This window comes from Mixophyes fleayi, chromosome 3 (assembly GCF_038048845.1).
Source record: "Mixophyes fleayi isolate aMixFle1 chromosome 3, aMixFle1.hap1, whole genome shotgun sequence".
NCBI classification, from domain to species: Eukaryota; Metazoa; Chordata; class Amphibia; order Anura; family Limnodynastidae; genus Mixophyes; species Mixophyes fleayi.
This window is the reverse complement of record NC_134404.1, coordinates 139,336,425-139,359,872: the sequence shown is the minus strand read 5'-3', so window position 1 is coordinate 139,359,872 and position 23,448 is coordinate 139,336,425. Positions and strand designations below refer to the sequence as shown.

At 44.5% G+C, this 23,448-nt stretch overlaps 1 long non-coding RNA gene across 2 annotated transcripts in view; it reads right to left on the bottom strand.

Moving 5' to 3' along the window:
- LOC142144070 (uncharacterized) overlaps positions 1 to 23,448 on the bottom strand; it is a 93,311-nt gene that overhangs the window by 5,605 nt on the left and 64,258 nt on the right. For both annotated transcript variants that reach the window (XR_012689647.1, XR_012689648.1), the window contains one exon: positions 1,106 to 1,267. This is a non-coding gene — a long non-coding RNA (uncharacterized LOC142144070). The remainder of the gene's footprint in view (positions 1 to 1,105; positions 1,268 to 23,448) is intronic.

Below are 23,448 nucleotides of genomic sequence, written 5' to 3'. Positions count from 1 at the left end.
GCCTGGTCCAGAGGCGACATATAAGCCATGTCAGAGAGGAGCAACAGATGCCCCCCGCCGGTCCCGTATCCCTGCTTTATCTCTTAATGCAGAGAAATGAGACAATATATAGTCAGAGTAACCAACAACAATATCATGTTATCTGCGTACAACACAGGGAGGTCATCTAGCACATCAGAGGAGGGGGTAGAGGAAGAAAAGAAGGGAGTGTAGTGCAGTCTGCACTTCTTCTTTACCTTCGCAGGAACACAAGGTAAGCAATTTTTAGGCAACATGGCATTAATATAGTTTTAAAATGAACTGAATTAGTTGCTATTAGATTAGTATCAAGTGGGCGAATGTGGGTAGATCTGAGTGGCATGTAGGGTGTTAGTGGGGGGTTTCGGTGGCATGTGTATGTGCTGAAACCCACATGGAGTACATGTGGGGCATTTTGGGCTGTGTGGGAGGATCCGAGAGGCGTGTGACGCATTTTGGGATAAGCAATGTGGCATTTTTGACTTTGTTTGTTAATTGAAAGATGACTGGATATTATTTATTATTCACAGTTTATCAGGTTATCAATCACTGAGCTATGTATTGTTCCAGAGATGTCAAATAAACAATGTTATAGAAGGAAAAAAATGGTCTGCAATGTATTTGGTTTGTTATCACGTCTAAAAGGTTATAACAAATGTTTACGCAGCTTTTCTTTACATATCTGTCTGACTTTGCCCTCAAAACATTTTAAAAACTAGCTCACATTTTATTTTGATCCCCTTTAAAGAAGCTTAATTTTGAAATTGTTGCTTGAAATAAAATTAAGTTTGTACCAGATTTACATTGGTGCTGGGAGGAGAGTTATGTAGTTCAATAAATTCATGTTATCCTCTGTATGCCAATGTGTTCTTTAAATTGTACATTTACATTTTAAAAATGCTGCTCTGATTGGCACACTTTTTACTATTATATGAAAATGTCATTTCATTATCTGTACAGTTTTCATGAAAGTTGCTCATTCTCTGGTGAAAGAATGACAAAGAAAGAAAGATGAAATAAAGTAATTGTTTAAACAATGAGTACAAGCAATCCATGGCCCCAAATAGGGATTTCACCACCAACCCACCAGTGTCTTGATGTTTTCTGTCTCCTCTTCCTCAGCTGATCTCTTGGTTATAGGTTTCCAGGCCTTCTCAGCTTTGTTTAGCTGAACGTCTTCATTTAGTGACACAGCTGCAATGATTTTTCATGGTCCTTGTTGAGACCGTCGAGGACCCATTCCAGCGGGCTGCAAACATGAAAGGAGATTCAAAAAGGTATGAAACCAAAATTATGACAAAAGGCAAAGAAATGAGAATTTGAGCAGAACAGATGTCTGCAGCATAAATACAAAGATCCAGCCCAGAGTGGAAAAAAACAAGCGAAGACCCTTCTCCCTATAATCTCCCTCAGCAAACATTACACTACATTTTACTGCTAGGTAAGTCAGACACAAGGGGGCCAGCCATTACTGAGGGCAACTTTCTATTCCTTATGTGCGTTGAAGAAATGGATTTTACGGCAAAGTACAGAATCCCTATTTCTCCATCATCATAAGAGGACACGGACAATAGGGATGTCCCAACACTCAGAAAATGTAAAGGAAAAGTGTCAATTATGTAATACAGCCTGCAGGGCTTTCCTGCAACAACAAAGTTTACCTTAGAATTAGATGAAGATATGTAAAGAGAAGGGAGCACCAGTTCCAGAAGTGGGAACTCAATACAGCATTGAGTAAAAAGGAGGATACTGTCTCTAGGAGAGCCTTGTTCTCATGTAAAATGAGATACTGTGGTACAAATAGTTAATCCTGTGGCCGTCAAGTTGGATTTACCAGCTTCATTACATGTCTCCAAGGTGTCCACATTTACCTACCCAAACTTCTTGTACTTAATCGGTTTACATTTAGAAGTGATCCTCATTCCTTTGTAGCAGTTGATCAGCAAGTGGAGTTTGATGTTAGTCAGATTTTGGACTCTCATGTTCATTAATTTGTCCTTCAATTTCTTGTGGATTGGGAGGGATACGGTCCTGAAGAACGTTCTTGGGTCAAGGCCTCTGACATTCATGTTCTTAAAATGTTTCATAGAAAATTTCCTGATAAGCCTTTTCTTTGGATGTCTGGAGTCCAGCCTTAAGAAGGATGGTACTGTCACACATCGAAGTCCAGCAGTTGATTTTCAAACTCGCTGTCCGACACACTCACTCTATTCATCCCTCCGCTCCAGGTGCAGAACCTTGTGCCATAATAATAATACTTTGTGCAACAAAAGGCACATGGCCCTTGAAGAGCTCTGAACCTGTGATCATGTTTTCTGTCCTGTGACCCACCCTGCTCTTCAGCTCAGCTACTTAAACCTGCTCAATGCACAGGCCTGTGCCACAATATTAGGCTCCATACCTTTACTCCAGCATTCTTGTGCATCTTGTGGCTGAATCCTGTGTATCCTGACCCGGACTGTTTCTTACTGTTCTTCTGCCTGTCGTTTGGCACTCCCGATTGTTGATGATCTGGCCTGTTCTGACAATTCTTCGGTTTCCATTTTTGGCATTCTGCACTCCATTGTGTACCAGTCCCGGCTATGTTGACATCTCTTGCACTTGATACCAGCTTGTCTCGCCTGGAGGCAGTGCAGAGCGCCACAACCTGTGAATTTACCTGCAGCTAAGCCCAAACCTCCTTGCGGGGGTCCCTGGTGAAAATCGGTGGTTTGTTAGACTCCGTGCCTCTGTTACTGCCAGAGATAATCCAGATTGGCGAAAGTGAATCCACTTCTGCTAGAATTGTGACAATAAGCCTTCTAAACAATTTGGAAAGACACAGATTGTGTCAAGAAAAAAGAAATTGCAAAGACCCTGCAATGCAACTTCTAAGCAGGACACTAACACCCCCCAAAACAAACAACTGGAATTTGGGGAGGTTAAAGGAAGGAGGATTTTTTTGGGTGTCTGTTTGTGCCCTAGTGACTGCAAATAATGATTAAAGAGATGATGATGATAATGATAACAACAACGTGACCTAATTGCTATACAGGAAATAAAATTATGAGAGGATAATAATATTTTGGAGGACCAAGATGAAGGCACCAAAATTCTTTTGGAATATATAAATGAGAGGGTACAATTAGATACAACTAAGTTTAAGATCTTTATGGGTTTTTGTTTTGTCAACACCCTATTACAGCAGCTTATTATTATTTACCGAAAATTCACAAACCACGGGGCGTCCTATTATTTCTGGTATTGCGTTTTTAACTTCTAATCTTTCTTGTCATGTTGATTATTTTCTTCAGAATTGTGTTGTATCTCAGAGATCGTATATCAGAGACACTATGCATGTTTTAAATCTAATTTAAAAGATAACCTGGTGCCCGGGGATGGGGTTTCTCACCTTGGATGTCCAGGCTCTTTATACACATAATTTATATAAAGTTGGTACCTTAGCAGTTAAAGAAGCACTTAGAAACAGAGGAGAAATCTCTGAGAGACATTGAGACTTCCTCCTAAAAGCAATTATGTTTATATTAATTCACACTTATTTTATTTTCCATTACACTTTTTATTTAAAGGCACTGGGAACGAGCATGGGCACCAGTTTTGCTCTGAGTTTTGCCAACATTTATATGGGGTGGGGTGGCCCCTTCAGGGCGAACCTGGTGCTCTACGGCCGTTTCATTTATGACCTATTTATCATTTGGGATGTGTAACGGACTTACCTGATCCCCGCCGCTCCGTCCAGAAGCCGCACTTCCGCATCCAGGACCACATAACCGCACCCGGAGGCGGTCACATGACCACAACCCAGAGGCGGGGATTTTGAATCCCCTTCAGCATAAAAACCTGACTTTGGCACTCGCTGAGTGTCAGAGCATCACTTACCTGTTCCTGGCTCCTGTTCTTCGTGGATTGCAGTGTCTTCCAGTTTCCAGTGTCTTCCTGTGTGCTGATCTCTGCCTGTTTGACTTCCCTGGTTCTCCTGGTTCTCCTATCCCTGTGTACCGACCCGGCTTGCTGACCATTCTCCTATTCTTGTGACCCGTGTACCAAACCTGGCTTGTTGACTCCGAGTTGCCTTCTGATTCTGCCTGAGTCCATTCCTGTGTACCGAACCGGCTTGTTTGACTCCGCTACCTCCGCTTCGCTCCGCTGTACTACATCTTGGGGCGAACCTGGGGGCCGCGACCTGCGACTCCCGGCAGCGAAGCCCACCCCACCTTGCGGCGGTTCTTGGTAAACACCGGGGAGATCGTTAGACTCCGCACCTCAGGTAAGCCAGCGCAAATCAAGATTAGTAATATAGTATCCAGAATCTGTTACAGGATGGAGGTTCTGATCTAGCTTCTGAATTTCTTTATTTCCTGAATACCAATAAATATAATTTTAAATTCACCCATCACTTTAAGTATTCTGTGATTAATTTTTTGGATATCACCCTCTCGGTGAGTGCGGATAAAATTATATCAACTAATTATAACAAACCGGTTGATTCAAGTACTAACCTGCTTTATAAAATAGGGCATTTTAAGCCCTGGATTAAAATTATTCCAAAGGGGCAGATGTGTAGGATTAGATGTAACTGCACTTTGGAAACAGATTTTATTTTTCAAACTGAGGTTTTGCAGGAGAACTTTCATGAGAGAGCTTACCCTAATGATTTATTAGAAGAAGCTAGGTACTTTACAATGAAACAAGAGAGAAATAACATGTTAGTTCCTAAAAAAGAAATGAAGAAGACCCACTACTCAAAGGGTTTTGTTTATTTCCAAAATTAAGAATAGATCCCATACTATTAAGAAAATTGTTTTGAATAATTATAGAGTTCTTCAACAAGATCCTATTCTGAGCGACATTTTAGATACAAAACCAAGAGTAGTATATAAAAAGAATAAGAATTTAAGAAATCTACTTGCTCCCAGCGTATTAAGAGCAAAGAAATGTTTGAATGAAAATGTCTCTTGGTTACCATCTAAGCCACCAGGGTGTTATAGATGCAATAGAAAAGTGTGTCTAACATGTAAGCTTATTGCAAATGGGGTATGTAAAGTAAATTCCATTGTAAACTTGACAAAGTATCCAATTGCTCAGTTCATAAATTGTGAGACTAGAAATGTAATCTACGTACTTGAGTGCCCATGTGGACTCCAGTATGTAGGTAGAACTACCTGTTAACTTAAAACACGATTTAGAGAGCATAGGCTGAACATCAAAAAGGGTTTACAAATCCACAGTGTATCCAGACACTTTTTTGAGAAGCATTGTTGTGACCCTCAGGGTTTGGTTATAATAGGAATTTAGATCTTTGGGTCAACCACCAGAGGGAGGATAGGTATCAAAAATTTTGTAGAAGAGAAGTAAATTGGATGTTTAAACTCCAAACACTACAACCAGAAGATCTTAATGACTCCATGGAATTTAATGAGTGATATTTTTGAGGTGTTTGTTTCTTTTTCTTCAAGGGAAATTATCTGTGTTCATATTCTGCTATAATAAATATGTATGTTTTGCGCACACTTTATAGGTGCTTATATGTACATATACACATATATATGTATTCATATTGTATTTTAGGAATATTTATTGAGAATTTGTCACCAAATGATAGAATTTAAAAGGCAGATTTGTAAGAGAAAATAGATTATTGGCAAATTGTTGTTACTGATAGCGATTTAGGGTCAAGTGCTGTCACCCATAGTAACCATTGAAGAGATATTTGTGGGCTGGGCATCCATCTATAATATTGAGATCAGGATTGATATATGCATTAAAAAACTTTTGAAACTGAGTGACTTTTGTAGATATCTGAATATGCACATATTTTGAAAAGGATTGTAATAGATAGTAGTTTGTACTAAGATGATAAAGGTTTAAAGGTATTAATTAATTTCAGCATACTCAAGTAATCAAATGTTTAATAGTGTGGGAGGAAACCGAAGCACCGGGAGGAAACCCACACAAACACGGGAAGAACTTACAAACTCTACACAGATAAGGCCATGGTTTGGAATTGAACTTATGACCCCAGCGCTGTGAGGCAGAAGTGCTAACCACTTAGCCACCGTGCTGCCCTCTCCTGCTCTCTCTCCCTGGTACTTCAGCCACTAGCTTAGGTGTTTCACATCAGCTGTTTCTCTGATCCGGCAGACTTTTTCTCCTCCTCTTTCTGTCTCCTGTATTTTTGCCCAGCTCATACTTGCTCCTCTAGCTTGTTGCTTCACCTTTTTTATTCAAATCATCCCTTGCTCAGTTTCCCACTCTTCACCACATCTGCGTGACTCTGAATGACAGATCTCATCACCAGGCATGCTGGGAGATGTAATTCTGTGACAGCCAGGACCTGGTCAGTGCATGTGAGGCCCATCTGTGACGCTGGAGCAACATGAGTCTTTATGTGGGTCTGTCTCAGCTCACAATTAAGCGAACACGCCCTTACTGTATTCAGTCTGCTTTGCATAATATAACCTCCCCTGATCGACCTCTCTGAGCATAAGGAGGTGCAAGTATGAAATATGCATATGGACAAGCGCAGTAAATATTTGCATAGTTTATGCTAAGTAAAAGAGCGAACACCCAATTCCGCATCAGCCCCAGAGAATATAAAACACATGCTTAAATAAGTTTATATTTAACTTGAAATAATCTAATACATGAATTAAGATGTACTTTCACTGTCATTGGTTTTAAGACTATCAATTTGGTTACTATCAAATGCATATGTACCGAAAACCAAGCCCACCCGAACATCACAGATCCGAGTACCAGGCCGGCTCGGCTCGGTACTTTTGCGCGCCCTCGGAACTGAAAACGAGGCAAAATGTCATTTTTGCGTTGTCGGATCTCACGAATTTTGGATTCTATAAGTACCGCCCAAAACGGAGATCCGGCGCCATTTCACAGACAGACACAGAAGGGGTAGCTGGGTTCTTGGCAGTCTCTAGTCTAGTTTGGCATTGTCATCAATGGATCAGAAAGAGGAGGGGTAGCAGTGTTCTTGGCAGTCTCCAATGACATTGCTCTGTGCCAGAGCTCACACAGAAACAGGAGAGGTGGCAGTGTTCTTACCAGTCTACAGTGTCAATGCCTTTGCTCATTGTCATTGCTGAAACAGAAACAGTAGGGGTGGCAGTGTTCTGAAAAGTCTCAAGTGACATTGCTCTGGGCCATCGATATGGATTCACATCAGTCCACAGAAAACCAGAAGCACCAAGCAGCTGCTGGCACCAGTTAGGATGATAGTAATCCCTTCAGTGGTATTCGTTTACCCAATGGTATTTCCACCGAAAACAACGAGACATACAAAAAAAACTGTAAAAAGTACAAGAATGTAAAACAGACTTATCTGTAACACGACAAAGCAAATTTGCGAAGATAGCGGCATGCTGACAGCTACAAGTTAAAATGACAGAGCTGTTACATTAAAGTGTGTAGTTGTGGAGTCTTCACATTGCTTTAAATGCACATTCCTCAATGTCGCTATTTTAACTGATGTCAACATGAAGTGCCGATCAGCTCTATCATTGAAATTTGTAGCTTCGCAAATCTGCTTTGACGTTTTACAAGTAACTCTGTGTTATATTCTTGTCGTTTTTACAGTTATCTTTTTTTTTTGTAGGTCTCATCGTTGTCAGTGTAAAAACCGTCAGGTAAACATACCCAGCCCAATCCCTTTACATCATCAGCTAAAGCCTATTGTGACTGGATCACTTCTAAATAACTTTAGGTATACATTTATTTAAAGGAAATAGCGCAGGGTGCTTATTTATATAATTGCAAATGTACTTATTTTAGATATTGTGTATATTTTGGTAAGGGAAATCTTTATTTCTGAGACCAGGGAAGAAAGATTGCTACAGGAAATGCATGATTTCTGAGGTATATATCTGATATAATAAGCCTTTGTGGAAGAAGACTTTTGTGTATTGTGATGTGGGGAAAAGACCTGCTTGGGGTTTTGTGACTTTCTTTGGGAATGTGTATTCTGCAGCTATCTGAAGAAAGGACCCATGTTGATCTCATGTTAATTAGACCTTTTGATGTGTGAGCGTCTAGCACCTGAAGGCACAGGAAGGTTTAATTAGACTGCTGTTAGATTTTCTGAGGTTTGGACCCAGAACCCAGTACCACCACTCTGCCGCTACCCGGCAGCTCTGGCCAGTGTGATAGGCATGGGGGGGGGTACATCCACAGCAACCCTGATCCATAGTAACAGGTCAGGAGTACCAGCCCATGTACACCAGTAACAGGGTACACCTGCAGCGTCAGTTACCCAGAAGAAACCAGGTACTGGATGCCGGTAAAGGAGTCCAGTGGTGGCAGAATTTATAAGCCCCTCCTACTGCAGTGAGAGAGCGCATTTGGAATACCGAAAGGGAACGATGGCAAAGTAAGCCCAGCCTGTTCCCAGCAGCAACATACTGGGTGGAATAGATAGTCCATCCTGTCACAGATTTAAGGTGGCAAGCGGCAGGATTTTCGTGCACCAGTCAGGAGAGCCAAGTTATTCAGGAGAGGAATAACTGCAGCCAGGTGAATGCACAGGATGTCGAAGTACAGTAAAATGTCCAAGGCGGACCTCAAGATATTGTGCCAAGCAAAGGAGGTGTTTGAAATGTCTTGTAGCTTCCATGACTTGCCCAAAGGGGAGTGGGTAAAGTATCTGGTTCCCACGCTACAAGGTCGTGCAGTGAAAGCTTATCGTGGAGTGGCCCCAAAGGACTATGCAGACTACAAAGTGGTAAAACGGGTCCTTCTTAAGCGCTATTTTATTACCCCGGAGACCTACATTTTGGGATTTGGCTAAAAGCATCCATATCAGCCATGAGGAATATGCCAACCAGTTGCGGCAGTTGGCAATAAGATGGATTAATGGATCTGGCGCCAATTCCTGGGAAGAATTAGAGGACTTAATTTGCAGAGAGCAGTTTCACTGCTGGTGCGCCCCGTAGGTGAAGGAGTCGGTATTGGACCGTAGCCCAGCAACCCTGGAACAAGCGGCCCAGTTGGCAGATCAGTATGTGGCAGTGAGGCCACACTGGCAGAAGCGCAGGTTAACAGCAAACCCCAAAGGACTGTACAATCAGGGTGAAGACACCCCTCTTCTACTCAAAACCAAAAGCAAGTAACTAACTCTTCGGGTACCATTTGCCAGCCACCGCCACCGCCCCTCCCTATCCCTGGAAATTATCAGATACCATCGGAGCCCAGGCTGGAGAGGAAGTGCTACAGCTGCGGGAAACCGGTCATTTAAGGATGGACTGCACCACAGCCCCAGCACCCCAGACTCGTGCCCCTAATCTGAGTCCAGGGGCCCGGCTAACTTGCTTAACTGGTGAGGGCGAGACAGTAGAGACTGTTTCTACCCCTGCCAGCCCAACTGAGTGTGGCGTGATAGAAGGTGACTCAGCGGAGAGAGTAACCTGTGTGTCCAAAAGACCCCCCAAAAACATGGGAGGAACATGCAGCCGGTCCAAGTGGGACCCCTGCAGGGAGAAAGACTGAGAGACTCAGGGGCCTCAATTGCTGTTGAGTCCCCATCTTATGGATTCTGCTGCAGTATTGCAGGGTCGCACTGCCAAAGTTACTGTGGCAGATGGACTGGAGAAGGAAGTGCCTGTCGCAAGGGTGTATCTGGACTGGGGAGAAGGTGAGGAGTTGCAAGATGTTGCCGTTATGGATGGTCTCCCAATTGATGTGATCTTAGGCACCGATGTTGGGGTTGGAATTGTGACCGCATTTCTCAACTCTATTTTCCGGAGCCAAGCTGCCTGACTACAGTCTCCAGGATCTACACCTGCACAACCCAACCAAGTGGAAAAGACCACAGCTGCTAGACAACAGCAATCACCTGCAAACACAGCTTCAGCCAGCCCATAGGAAAAGACCACATCTGCTATTTCTTTAGGAAACAGCCAGCCCTTTGCCTCTGGAATGACTACGTCCCCTAGGAAGCAGAGGATGTTGTCTCTTGCCAACCTGATCTTGTGGGGGTGCCCTGTGATGCTCCTGTCCCTAGCAGTAAGCCAGCTCCAGCGGTGAGTATAGCAGACCACAGTGACCCCCCTTTGACTGACTCAACTTTGACTGACACTGGTCACCACAACATAAACCCCCTGCAGAGTATCCTGACTTAGAAGATAGTGAGGGCCGCAGGGAACAGTTCAGGGAAGCGCAGCTCTCTTATCGCTCACTGGAAGGCATGAGGCGCCAGCCTGGCAGGAGCCTTCCAGCGAGGGAGGTTGGGAGCGTGACCTGGCATAAAGGGTTGTTGTACCGTGTAGCTAGGAAGGTTGATGGGGATAGACCAGTCCAGGTACAACTGGGCTTTTGCGCGCAACTAATGTCAGTTGCCAAATAAATCCCTATGGCTGAACACCAGGGAAGAGAACGAACACTAAAGCGCCAGGCAAAGTACTTTTTCTGGACTGGAATGTCGGATGACGTTTGGGCCTACTGTAAGTCCTGTGATGTGTGTCACTGTCTTGGGCGCCCCAGTGCTTGTGCTCCCCTCAGGTCTTTGCCAAAAATTGGGGAACCTTTTCAGCAAGTGGCTGTGGAGGTAGTAGGTCCCCTGCCTGTGCCCAGTAGATCGGGGAAGAGTTACATCCTCACCGTGGTGGACTATGCTACCCGGTATCCAGAGGCTGTGGCTCTGTCCTCCACAACTGCAGAAAAGGTAGCAGACACTCTGCTAGGAGTATTTATCAGAGTAGGATTCCCTAGTGAGATCCTAACCGATCAAGGGACACAGGTCATGAGTGAACTGGCCCAGTGTCTCTGGGCAAAGTGCGGAGTGTGGCAACTCCGTTGTCACTCACCGGACTGTGAGTGCTACTCCTCGTGTGTTTAGGAACCGTGGCCGTCCGCCATCCTGAGGGTCTGCGCATGTGCAGCCCTTTCAAGCCTTCAGTATCTGTTGCTTTTCATTAATTGGTTGATCAGGCAACACTCCCTATTTAAAGCACCTGAGGTCAATACCTCGTGGCCTGTTCTTGGAGTCTCATTCCCATGAGCCTCTGAAGGTGTTCCTGTGTTTCCTCGTGTATTCAGCTCCTGCTGATTCCTGTTATGTCATTGTGGTTTCCAGACCACTTCAACTCTCCTGTGTTCCTCGTGTCTACAACAGCTGATTCCTATCCGCTGACTCCGTTGTTTCTACAGAGTTCCTACTCACTTCAACTCTCCTGTGTTCATCGTGACTACAACAGCTGATTCCTATCCGCTGCCTCCGTTGTTTCTACAGAGTTCCTACTCACTTCAACTCTCCTGTGTTCATCGTGTCTACAACAGTTGATTCCTATCCGCTGCCTCCGTTGTTTCTACAGAGTTCCTACTCACTTCAACTCTCCTGTGTTCATTGTGTCTACAACAGCTGATTCCTATCCGCTGCCTCCGTTTTTTCTACTGAGTTCCTACTCACTTCAACTCTCCTGTGTTCATCGTGTCTACAACAGCTGATTCCTATCCGCTGCCTCCATGGTGTTTACAGAGTTCCTGCTCACCTCTACTCCCCTGTGTTCATCGTGTCTGCAGCCAGCTGATTCCTATCCGCTGCCTCCATTGCTTCTACAGAGTTCCAGCTCATCTCAACTCTCCTGTGTTCATCGGGTCAGCGCTCCGCTGCTACCATCTCTGCTACTGGAGTTCAGACCGCCTCAACTCTCCCGTGTTCTTCATGTTCCAGCTCCTTTACTACTGCTTCCAGAGTATTGCCTTGTTCATGCTGATTTACCTGCCGTGCGCTGCACCAACTTGATTACCGCTTCCACCTTCCAGTGGTCTCTCCTCCTGCCGGCCTTCAGCCGTTCAGGTATCCCTGCACATCTCGCTGACAGCCTGCTCTCCTGAACCGTGGTATGCATACTTCTCATTGACTTTGTTCCTGTATTGCATATCTTGCTGGACTGAGTTGTGTTCTCCTCCGGAGTCCTTTATCCACTGAGACTGTCGCTACCATTGACTGTGTTTCCTATTTGCCTGGATTGTTATTGTGACTTTTGTATACTTTAGCAGTGCTGCTCTGTTATCATTGTATTGTGATATCATCGTGGGATCAAGTCCTGTGTGACCGTGTATACTCTGCATAGCATTCATCTCCTCGTGCTCTCCTCACATATATATTTCATTGGTACAACTTGCTATATGCTAACCACTGATTCCTGTTCCCTGTGTCACCAGTTTCCAGTATCCTCTCACATAGCAGTGGTACAACTTGCTATCCGCAGACCACTGACTACCCCGTTATCTACCTCCACCTGGATTCCATTCCTTCACCTAGACAGCGGTACAACTTGCTATACGCAGACCGCTGACTTTCACTGCCTCCTCGTTACCTCTGGACATTCCTCCTCACTATAGCAGTGGTACAACTTGCTACTCGCAGACCACTGACTACCCTCACGTTTCCTTGTCCATCTAGTTCCTCGTGTACAGTTATACTCATTACCAATGCTGCTAGTCATAGACTTTTCCTGAGCATTCTCTCACCATCTGCTGTTCCTCCGGTTCCGTTGTCACCCTGCTACCAGAGTATCTATTACCACCTATATTACTCTGGTAAGTTACCATCTGGTGATTTCCTGGGCAAAGACTCCTAGTGCCCGTGACAGTAAGATCAGGCCATGACAGACCCAGATGCGGAACTTACAGCTAAAGAGATGCTGCAGCATCTGGTTACCCGAGTGGAACAACAGGATGCTCGCCAACAACTGTTGCTGCAATGTTACCAGGTGTTAGCCTCCCAAGGAACGTCTGTGCAGAATATTACAGCTACTATTGATGCTCCTGTGCCTTCCTCCGTTTCCCCAGTGCAATCCCAGGTGTCTACGGCTTCCACGCTTCACCTGCCTACTCCGTCAAAATATGATAGAGACCCCAAAACATGCAGGGGGTTTCTAAATCAATGCTCAGTTCATTTTGAGCTCCAACCTCAAAATTTCTCTACTCATCGTTCCAGAGTGGCCTATCTCATTTCCTTGTTTTCCGGACAAGCTCTCGCATGGGCTTCCCCTCTGTGGGAGAGAAATGATCCATTATTACAGGATAGTGCCAAATTTATTTCCACGTTCCGAAATGTATTTGATGAACCAGGTCGTGTTATTTCCGCTGCATCCCGCATCCTCCGGCTACGCCAAGGATCTCGCACCGTAGCTCAGTACGTCATTCAATTTCGGATACTAGCCTCTGAACTTCAGTGGAACGCTGAGGCACTGATCGCCGCCTTCTGGCAGGGGCTTTCCGATAAAATTAAAAACGCACTGACCTCACAAGAAGTACTCTCCTCTTTGGATGATTTGATTTCCCTTTGCCTTCGTGTAGACATGAGGTTTCGTAAGAATGATTCCGAAAGAGTAACTTCCTTCAAAGCGCCTCTTCGCTCGGTACCTCAAGTTCATCAAGCTTCATCTCCGGTGGTACCTATGGAGATAGGTCGCTCCAAATTAACTGCAGAGGAGAGAGAACGAAGAGTGATAAATAGACTCTGTATCTATTGCGCTGACTCTACTCACATGCTGAACTCATGTCCCAGGAAATGCCGGGCTCTAACCAATACTGGAGAGATAAGGTTAGGGTTCCTGGAGTCCTCTTCTTGTTCTTCGAAATTAAAAGTTTGTGCTTTTGATGTTACAGTTTCCTTTGCTACCAAATCCTTTAAGTCCCAAGCACTTATTGACTCTGGAGCTGCGGGAAACTTTATTTCTAAATCCCTCGTGAATCAATGGTCCCTACCAGTGATTACCTTGAAGACACCTATTACTGTGACTGCTATTGATGGATCACGCATTAGCAATGGTCTCATCACCCAGAGTACGTCTCCAGTAACCCTTCAGATTGGTGTATTACACCAAGAAGAAATTTCATTTTTAATTCTTCCTGTTACTACCAGTCCTATCATACTAGGCCTTCCATGGCTTCAACTTCATTCCCCTCAGATCAACTGGAACACTCCTCAAGTCACAACCTGGGGGTCTGAATGTCATCATCGTTGTCTCTCTCAAGTTGTTCCACTCCAAATACAACAGTCGTCTATTCCACCAGGTCTTCCTCCACAGGATCCTTCATCTACGGATCTGTGCGATAAGGTTCTGTCAGAACGCCTTCCTCCTCATCAGGCGTTCGTGACGTCCTCGGACGTTGAAGAGGGTTATCATGTGTCATCTTCTAAAACCCCATTCGTTGTGGTTTACGGTCACCATCCGTCTTTTCCGGAATTTCCTGCCCTCCCTCCCACCCAAGTTCCTGCTGTAGAGACTGTTTGCCAAACCTTCAAAAATATTTGGTCTCAGGTCAAAACCTGTTTAAAGAAGACATCTGCCAGATATAAGTCTTTTGCAGATAAAAGGAGACGGGCTATTCCACCACTGAAAACCGGAGATCGTGTTTGGTTATCAACCAAGAATATTCGTTTGAAGGTCCCATCTATGAAGTTCGCTCCTCGTTTTATTGGTCCATATAGGATCATTCAAGTGATAAATCCAGTGTGTTTCAAACTTCTACTTCCTAAGAACCTTCGTATTTCCAATGCCTTCCATGTGTCTTTGCTCAAACCTCTTATCATCAACCGTTTCTCGGTCCCTCCTTCAGCACCTCAGCCAGTTCAGATTCATCAAGAGGAGGACTTTGAGATTACTCATGTATTGGATGCAAAAATTTTGCGAGGAGTTCTTCGTTTCCTCGTTCATTGGAAGGGCTTTGGTCCTGAGGAGCGTTCATGGATCAAAGCAGAAGATCTCAACGCTCCAACTCTTCTTAAGAAGTTCTATTCCAAGTTTCCGGACAAACCCGGTTCTTACTGTCACTCACCGGACTGTGAGTGCTACTCCTCGTGTGTTTAGGAACCATGGCCGTCCGCCATCCTGAGGGTCTGCGCATGTGCAGCCCTTTCAAGCCTTCAGTATCTGTTGCTTTTCATTAATTGGTTGATCAGGCAACACTCCCTATTTAAAGCACCTGAGGTCAATACCTCGTGGCCTGTTCTTGGAGTCTCATTCCCATGAGCCTCTGAAGGTGTTCCTGTGTTTCCTCGTGTATTCAGCTCCTGCTGATTCCTGTTATGTCATTGTGGTTTCCAGACCACTTCAACTCTCCTGTGTTCCTCGTGTCTACAACAGCTGATTCCTATCCGCTGCCTCCGTTGTTTCTACAAAGTTCCTACTCACTTCAACTCTCCTGTGTTCATCGTGACTACTACAGCTGATTCCTATCCGCTGCCTCCGTTGTTTCTACAGAGTTCCTACTCACTTCAACTCTCCTGTGTTCATCGTGACTACAACAGCTGATTCCTATCCACTGCCTCCGTTGTTTCTACAGAGTTCCTACTCACTTCAACTCTCCTGTGTTCATCGTGTCTACAACAGCTAATTCCTATCCGCTGCCTCCGTTATTTCTACAGAGTTCCTACTCACTTCAACTCTCCTGTGTTCATCGTGTCTACAACAGCTGATTCCTATCCGCTGCCTCCGTTGTTTCTACAGAGTTCCTACTCACTTCAACTCTCCTGTGTTCATCGTGTCTACAACAGCTGATTCCTATCCGCTGCCTCCGTGGTGTTTACAGAGTTCCTGCTCATCTCTACTCCCCGGTGTTCATCGTGTCTGTAGCCAGCTGATTCCTATCCGCTGCCTCCATTGCTTCTACAGAGTTCCAGCTCATCTCAACTCTCCTGTGTTCATCGGGTCAGCGCTCCGCTGCTACCATCTCTGCTACTGGAGTTCAGACCGCCTCAACTCTCCCGTGTTCTTCATGTTCCAGCTCCTTTACTACTGCTTCCAGAGTATTGCCTTGTTCATGCTGATTTACCTGCCGTGCGCTGCACCAACTTGATTACCGCTTCCACCTTCCAGTGGTCTCTCCTCCTGCCGGCCTTCAGCCGTTCAGGTATCCCTGCACATCTCGCTGACAGCCTGCTCTCCTGAACCGTGGTATGCATACTTCTCATTGACTTTGTTCCTGTATTGCATATCTTGCTGGACTGAGTTGTGTTCTCCTCCGGAGTCCTTTATCCACTGAGACTGTCGCTACCATTGACTGTGTTTCCTATTTGCCTGGATTGTTATTGTGACTTTTGTATACTTTAGCAGTGCTGCTCTGTTATCATTGTATTGTGATATCATCGTGGGATCAAGTCCTGTGTGACCGTGTATACTCTGCATAGCATTCATCTCCTCGTGCTCTCACATATATATTTCAGTGGTACAACTTGCTATATGCTAACCACTGATTCCTGTTCCCTGTGTCACCAGTTTCCAGTATCCTCTCACATAGCAGTGGTACAACTTGCTATCCGCAGACCACTGACTACCCCGTTATCTACCTCCACCTGGATTCCATTCCTTCACCTAGACAGCGGTACAACTTGCTATACGCAGACCGCTGACTTTCACTGCCTCCTCGTTACCTCTGGACATTCCTCCTCACTATAGCAGTGGTACAACTTGCTACTCGCAGACCACTGACTACCCTCACGTTTCCTTGTCCATCTAGTTCCTCGTGTACAGTTATACTCATTACCAATGCTGCTAGTCATAGACTTTTCCTGAGCATTCTCTCACCATCTGCTGTTCCTCCGGTTCCGTTGTCACCCTGCTACCAGAGTATCTATTACCACCTATATTACTCTGGTAAGTTACCATCTGGTGATTTCCTGGGCAAAGACTCCTAGTGCCCGTGACATCCGTAATGCCCACTGTCATCTCCAGACTAACGGACTGTGCGAGCGGTTCAATGGAACTCTGAAGCACATGCCACGGGCATTTGTAACTTCGGAGGGGGGGACTGGGAACGCTACCTGTCACACCTCTTGTTTGCTTATCAGTAGGTGCCGCAGGAGTCTACCGGTTTCTCCCCCTTTAAACTAATTTATGGCCGCAGAGTCCGTGGACCTCTTGACCTGTTCCGGGAGTCTTCCAAAGGGGACCTACCCACCCAGGATGTCTCTGTGGTGGAGTATGTGTTGAAGCTCAGAGATTGGTTAGAGAATGTCATGGGGCTCGTGCAGGCTAACCTAGCGTAAGCGCAAGCGAAACAGTAGACTTGGTATGATCACGGCACGCGTGCCAGAGTGTTTGAGGTAGGGCAGAAGGTCCTTGTTCTGATTCCCATGTGCCAGAACAAGCTACAGGCCATACACGGTCTCAAAACACCTGAGTTACTTCACTTACGTGGTGTCATTTGATAGCGAATATGTCGAAGGCATACCACAAGCGTGTGGAATTGGTGGAAGCGGTTTGCTACTCACTGACTGAGGAACCAGGAAATATCCCACTACCTGACCTTCTCGAGGTAAAGGTGGTATAGAAGAAGTGGGCTGGGATGAGCAGTTCAGTGCCCGCAAGAGGGAGCAGCTTGAGGCAGTGTTGTGGCCCTTTGCAACTCAGTTCAGTTCAGTTCAGTAGGAAGCCCGGTCGGACTTTTTTGGTGATGCACCAGGTGGACACTGGTGAACATAGGCCAGTTAGGCAACCCGCTTATCGGGTCTCACCAGACGCCAAGGAAAATATATACAAGGAGGTACAGGAAATGCTTGAGCTAGGCGTGATTAACCCTCATTCTGGATTCAGCTGCTGCAGAGACAGGTTGTGTCAAAGCAAGCTCTGTGCTCCAGTGACCCCTGGGATTGTGCTCAGGGAAAGATGCAGGATCCTGGGGAAGAAGAGGAGGGGAGTCCCCAGGCTCCGGGGCCTACTCAGGGCCCCGAAACCAGGAAGCAAGTCTGTGGGGAGAAGGTGGAGGCGAGTCCCCAGGCTTTGGGGCCTAGCCCCTGCCCAGTTCCAGATCAGCCTGCCTGCGTTACAAGTTTGGCATTGGAAATTAAGCAGATGGATGTTACCCAGTCTGAAAAGACAAAAGGCCTCTCCAGCCAGTTACAAAATGCTAACAAAGGCCCAAATGATCCAGTACATTCAGAGGATTTGAAAGAACCTGTTTCCCTGAGGATAATATCAGATGATGACAGCAAAAAGCAAGAAAATCTTGGAAAGGCCAACTGATCGAGGATGCTGGGGTTTGTGATCCCCAGAAGCAGTATCATGATATAGACAGTGGTTTGGAAATCACAGAATTCCCTCTGGGACAAAGAACTCCTGATTGTGTAGGAGAAAGTTATCCTATAAAGCAAAGTGTTAATGTTTCATCCGAATCAGAGGAGAGTGAAATAGAAGGTAGAAATATCAGTAAACAAGTTCAATGTCTGGACTCTGAAATTGCAAAGTTGAAAAAGCTGATTAAAGCAAACAAAAAGGAAAAGGAATACTGCATACATTAGAGACCGTTTACCTTTTACAAAAGAGATAAAAGCGTTGTAGATAGAGTTAAAAATGAAACTTGATTGCCTGACTGCATTACAGGAGAAGTGATAAAGAATTGTCTGAGCTACTACCAGCAAATCTGCCTGCTGATGCCTGTATCGACACTGCAACAGATCCCCTATATGACTGCATTTTGGCCTTAGAGAACGATGAAGGAGCCGCGGGAGTCTGGTAAGAAGGTGGGGGGGGGGGTGCGGGTTCAGCGGCAGGTGATGCTGTCGGACTGGTGCCCTCTTCCCCAGCCTCAGCTCTTAATATTTTGGGGCATCCGAACTGCGGCACCCCAATGGTGAAGGTCATGGCTCAGGCAGATGGGGCAATGCCGAGTAATAATCCGGCAGTAGTGGACACTGTAGGAGATTACAGTGTTCCGGTATTGTGTAGTAATACAGTGGACCTTGAAGTTGTGAGCAGTTGCCAGACAACCACTCCCGGTATCGGAGAAACCGTATATCCGGTTGTTTGGGACAACAGTATGGGTGATCCTTTGCCAAAAAGGTCTGGTGAGCGTGGAAAAGTTAAATTGTTGGATAGGGATACTTTGTCTCCTGTCCAAATGCAAGTTGTGGAATCTAATTATGGGCCGCTCACTGTTACTGAGGGTTCTAGGGCAGTTCTGGTTGTTATGGAAACAGTGGTTTAAAATAATCCCGGCATATTAACCCCTGTAGTTGCGAGTGTAGGAGGAAAGCGGGGAATGAACAAAAGTACTTGTAGTGTGCTCAAAAGTAATGTGCAAGATATAGGTATGTCCTCTGCAACACTGGGATCAGGGGAGGTGGCAGCAGCAATTACAGTCCCAGTGCCCGGTACAGCATCATATACTGATGGAGTGTCTGACCAGTCTGTGTCATCTACTGCTTCAGGGGTAGGAGAGGGAACGTCAGCAGCCACTGATAAAACACCTGGGGGTAAATGTATCAAGGTGCTTTTGCAAAATCATCGATTTTCTCGGGAGAGTTGAAACTCGCAGATGTATGAAGCTGAGATTTCATGCAAAATCGCCAGAGTTGTGCTTCTGTCAAAATCTCTATTTGCAAAATTGATAGAGATCAAACTCCCGACTGTTTGCCACTGCAGCTATACAAGTCTTAAATGAATGAAGCTGCGATTAAGCAAACTCAGGAGAGTTTGTTTTCAAACACGCCAGATACAACACACTGCTTGCTACACTACACTGCCTGTCATACAGCTGCCGAAGTTCCGGCAGCTGTCAAAACTGTAAAAAATAGATAAAAGTAAAAAAAAAAAAAAGCGTGGGTCCCCCCTCTATTCAGTCTTAACCCTAGTGCTGCCAGACTACTGCTGGTTCCGTGAAAATCGGGGGGAAATTTTGCGTGGAGTCCCCCTATTTTCATGGAACCAGCACTAGGCAAACCAGCCAGGGTTAATGGCACTATAGCAGGGGGACACGTAGGGTAATAACGGCAGTTTAAGTGATAAAAAAACAAACAGACACAATTTTGTTTTGTGGGACTACAAGTCCCAGGTTGCCCTAAATAGTTTGGGCATGCTGCTACTTGTATAACTACAAGCACCAGCATACCCACGGCAGCCAGGGCATGTTTTCACTTGGAGAACCACAAGTGCCCACATGCCTGACACGCTGGTGGGAAAATCCCCTAATACTATAAATAGACCTAGCGCAATGAGCTAAGCTCATTGTGTATCGGAGCTCCTACTAGGTAGGAGCTGTTTGCGGCGGCTCCTCCCTTTTTTATTTTTCTTCAATCAAGCAAGAATATTCAGGTATCTTACAAATATGCAAATATGGGCCCCCCTGGCCGAAGAACAGAAGACTTCAAGCAACAATGCCCCCCCCCCCCCCCTGGGCAGAAGAATTGAACAGATTTCTAACATGCACATTTGGAAGTACAAATTTATTTGGGACAATTTCAAGCATGGACATTTGGAAGTACAAATTTCTTTGGGACAGGGGCAAGCAGGATTTTGGATACAAATTTATTTTGGACTTTGGTGACATTAATTTTGGGATTAAAAGCTGCTGACAACAGATGAAAACTTCATTGGTGAGCATAGGGTATTTATTATTTTTAATAAAAATATGTGGTGTAAATGAGGGTGTTTGTTTATTGTCATTATTGTGGGTTTATTATTTTTAATAAATGTTAGTGGTTTTAACCAGGGTATTGTGATATTGTTAACATTTTGTTTTGTGGAAGTATAGGTCCCAGCCAGCCAGGGTGCCATAAATAGTGTGGGCATGCTGATACTTGTATAACTACAAGCACCAGCATACCCATGGCAGCCAGGGCATGTTGGCACTTGGAGAACCACAAGTGTTAAATAAACCACCACACCCTCATTAAAACCACATACTTTTATTAAAAATAATAAATCCCCAATATACTCACCACTGATGTTTTCATCTGTTGTCAGCAGCTTTTAATCCTAAAATGAGTGTAAACAAAGTCCCAATAAAATTTGTATCTAAAGTCCGGCTTGACCATGTCCAAAATAAATTTGTAATTCCAATAGTCCGGCTTGTAAATGTCCCAAAAATAATTTGTAAATCCAAAATCCCTGCTTGAAATGTCTTCTGTTCTTCTTGGGCAAAAAGACCCCCTTGTTGCTTGAAGTCTTCAGTTCTTCTTGGTCAGAAGGGCCCCCTTGTTGCTTGAAGTCTTCTTATCTTCAGCCAGAAGGGCACCAGGGGCCTGATTCAAATACTTGATAGCTTATTTGTACACGGAAATTTAAAGTTGATATTTGTGTGCTACATGAAAAAACAGTCAGTATTTAACTTATGTGCAAAACAGAGTACTAATTTGCACCCCTTGCATTGTAACATGGTTTTGTCCAGGAGACTAAAATAAGAAGTTTCTCAAGTTAAGATCCTTAATGAATCACGCCCCAGATTTGTAAGATCCCATCCAGAACATGCTTGTGTAGAAAAAAAAAACATAATGAGAGACGCTGCAAACAGCTTCTACAGTGTAGAAGCTCCAATACGCAATGAACTTAGTTAAGGTGAAAGATCTAATTATAGTATTAGGGGTTTCCCACGACAGCTTTCAGCACTGGGCTTGTTGTCCCTAGAGGGGGTGCGCTCATTTTTTTCGGCAGACCCCACTCCCAAGGGAATCCAGCTCATCGCTGAACAACCTGGGGTTGGTTGTCATTAAGGTAGGGGGACCCCTGCCCCGTGTCCCCCTGCTATAGTGCCACCTACCCCAGCTGTTTTTCCTAGTGCTGGTTATGTGAAAATCAGGGGGACCCTGCGCAAATTTGTCCCCTTTTTTTATGTAACCAGTATTAGACTGGCAGCACTAGGGTTAAGAGTGGTAGGACGGGGGGACCCCATGCTTTTTTTTTCAACTTTTCGTTATTTTTATCAGTTTTGACAGCTGACGGGACCTCTGGCTTTATAGGCAGGGACAGTGTAACAGTGATTTGTTTTCTAATCTCGCAGCTACATAAGGACAACACAGGAGAGTTAGCTGAACACGGGAGTGTTTGACATCGCAGCAAATCGCCAGAGATGACCAGCAATTTTAAAGATCTGGGTAAAAATCGCAGCTTGATACATTTGATAACTTTTGGACAAAAATCGCGGGTGTGCCGCGATTTTAAATTGCTGAAAAAAATTGCACCTTGATACATTTACCGAAAGGACTGTTTGGAGTTTTCTACATTTTATGTACCCACTTTTTTTTCAAATAGGGCATCCAACATTCTAGGATCCAGACAAGCAGCAACTGATCTAAAGACACCAGCAGCCACAAGTGGTGAAAGTGACAAGAACAGGTAGGAGAGAGCAGGACAATCTGCCAACTGTCCTGAATCTGGTTGGGCAGTCCTGAATTTGGGTGACTGTCTGCTTAGGACAGTTGGGAGGTATGTCCCATTTCACAGTGTAATGCTTGTGAAGGCAGAACTGCGTGCACCTAACAGTAATGCACATAGCACTGCTTGTGTATTTGTCTAAAATGATAACCATTTTACATCATAGGGGTCCCCTGTCTAAAGTGCCCCAGGGCCTTAATCCAGCTCTGGGTCAGGATGTCAGATTGACACCTAGTGCTCTACTCCTCCTTCCAGTACCACCCTTCCTATTATTTGGTTTAGGTTAACACTAAAACAAATAACCCTATTAGTATATAGGGTGAAGCAAAAACATCAGGTTTTTAAAGCAAACAGTCTTTTTGCATTTTGATAAATCCCATTATAATCAGCCAGGTATGTTTAAAAAAAAAAAGAAAAAAAAGTGGTATAGGTAGAAGGAACATATAAAATAAAATGCAATATAAAGTGAGGTCTGTTTTTTTGTTGCATTATTTATTTTTATTATTTATAATGATAAAGTATTACTGGATTAAGCAACACTAAAATAGTCTCTTTTTATATTGATAAATATTTATTGTACCGAAAACCACCCTTTAAGGATGGGCCATTAGTTATGGGCCAGTGATATATGCTTAAACAAACAGCAGGTTTGCAGAAAGGCACCAATCACAAAATATATACAATACAAAGAATTGAGATGGTTTCCATCTGAAGTATACCTTAGTGGCTAAAGAAACGAGCTGCCAATGAAAAGGAGTCCGGTATAATCGAGTGAAACTCCACACCAGAGGACCCATCATTGTAAGGAACTACATCTTTGATACGGGCTTGTTATACTATATCATTTGGTGAGTGCGCAACCCTGAGGGGTTTATTTTAACCCATCATCACATGAGGTGTTCCTGTCTACTTATTAGTGCACGGAGTATATAGGGACTATTTCCCCCTCCTATATCTTGCCATATATGTGGATTGCACTATGTTTTGTTTCCTCTCTCCTTTTTCTTATGAATGACCCACGAGGATTCCTGAAGGGTTTGGGACTCTTTTAGAAGATTTATCATCTTTGCCCCTTGGAACGTAGGATTCTCATTTCATTCACTTTTTGGACATTTTGCTTGTGTCATTACTGAATGCTTTGGATTCATTGTTTTGTATATATTTTGTGATTGGCGCCTGTCTGCAAACCTGCTGTTTGTTTATATATTTTGGATAGGGTTTGGTGTTTCCTATTTTGTTTGCTACAGGCTGCCTTTCATATTGTTACATTGGTTTGCGCCTTGGACTTAGTCATCCTTTGTCTATATCAGTGATATATGCTTGC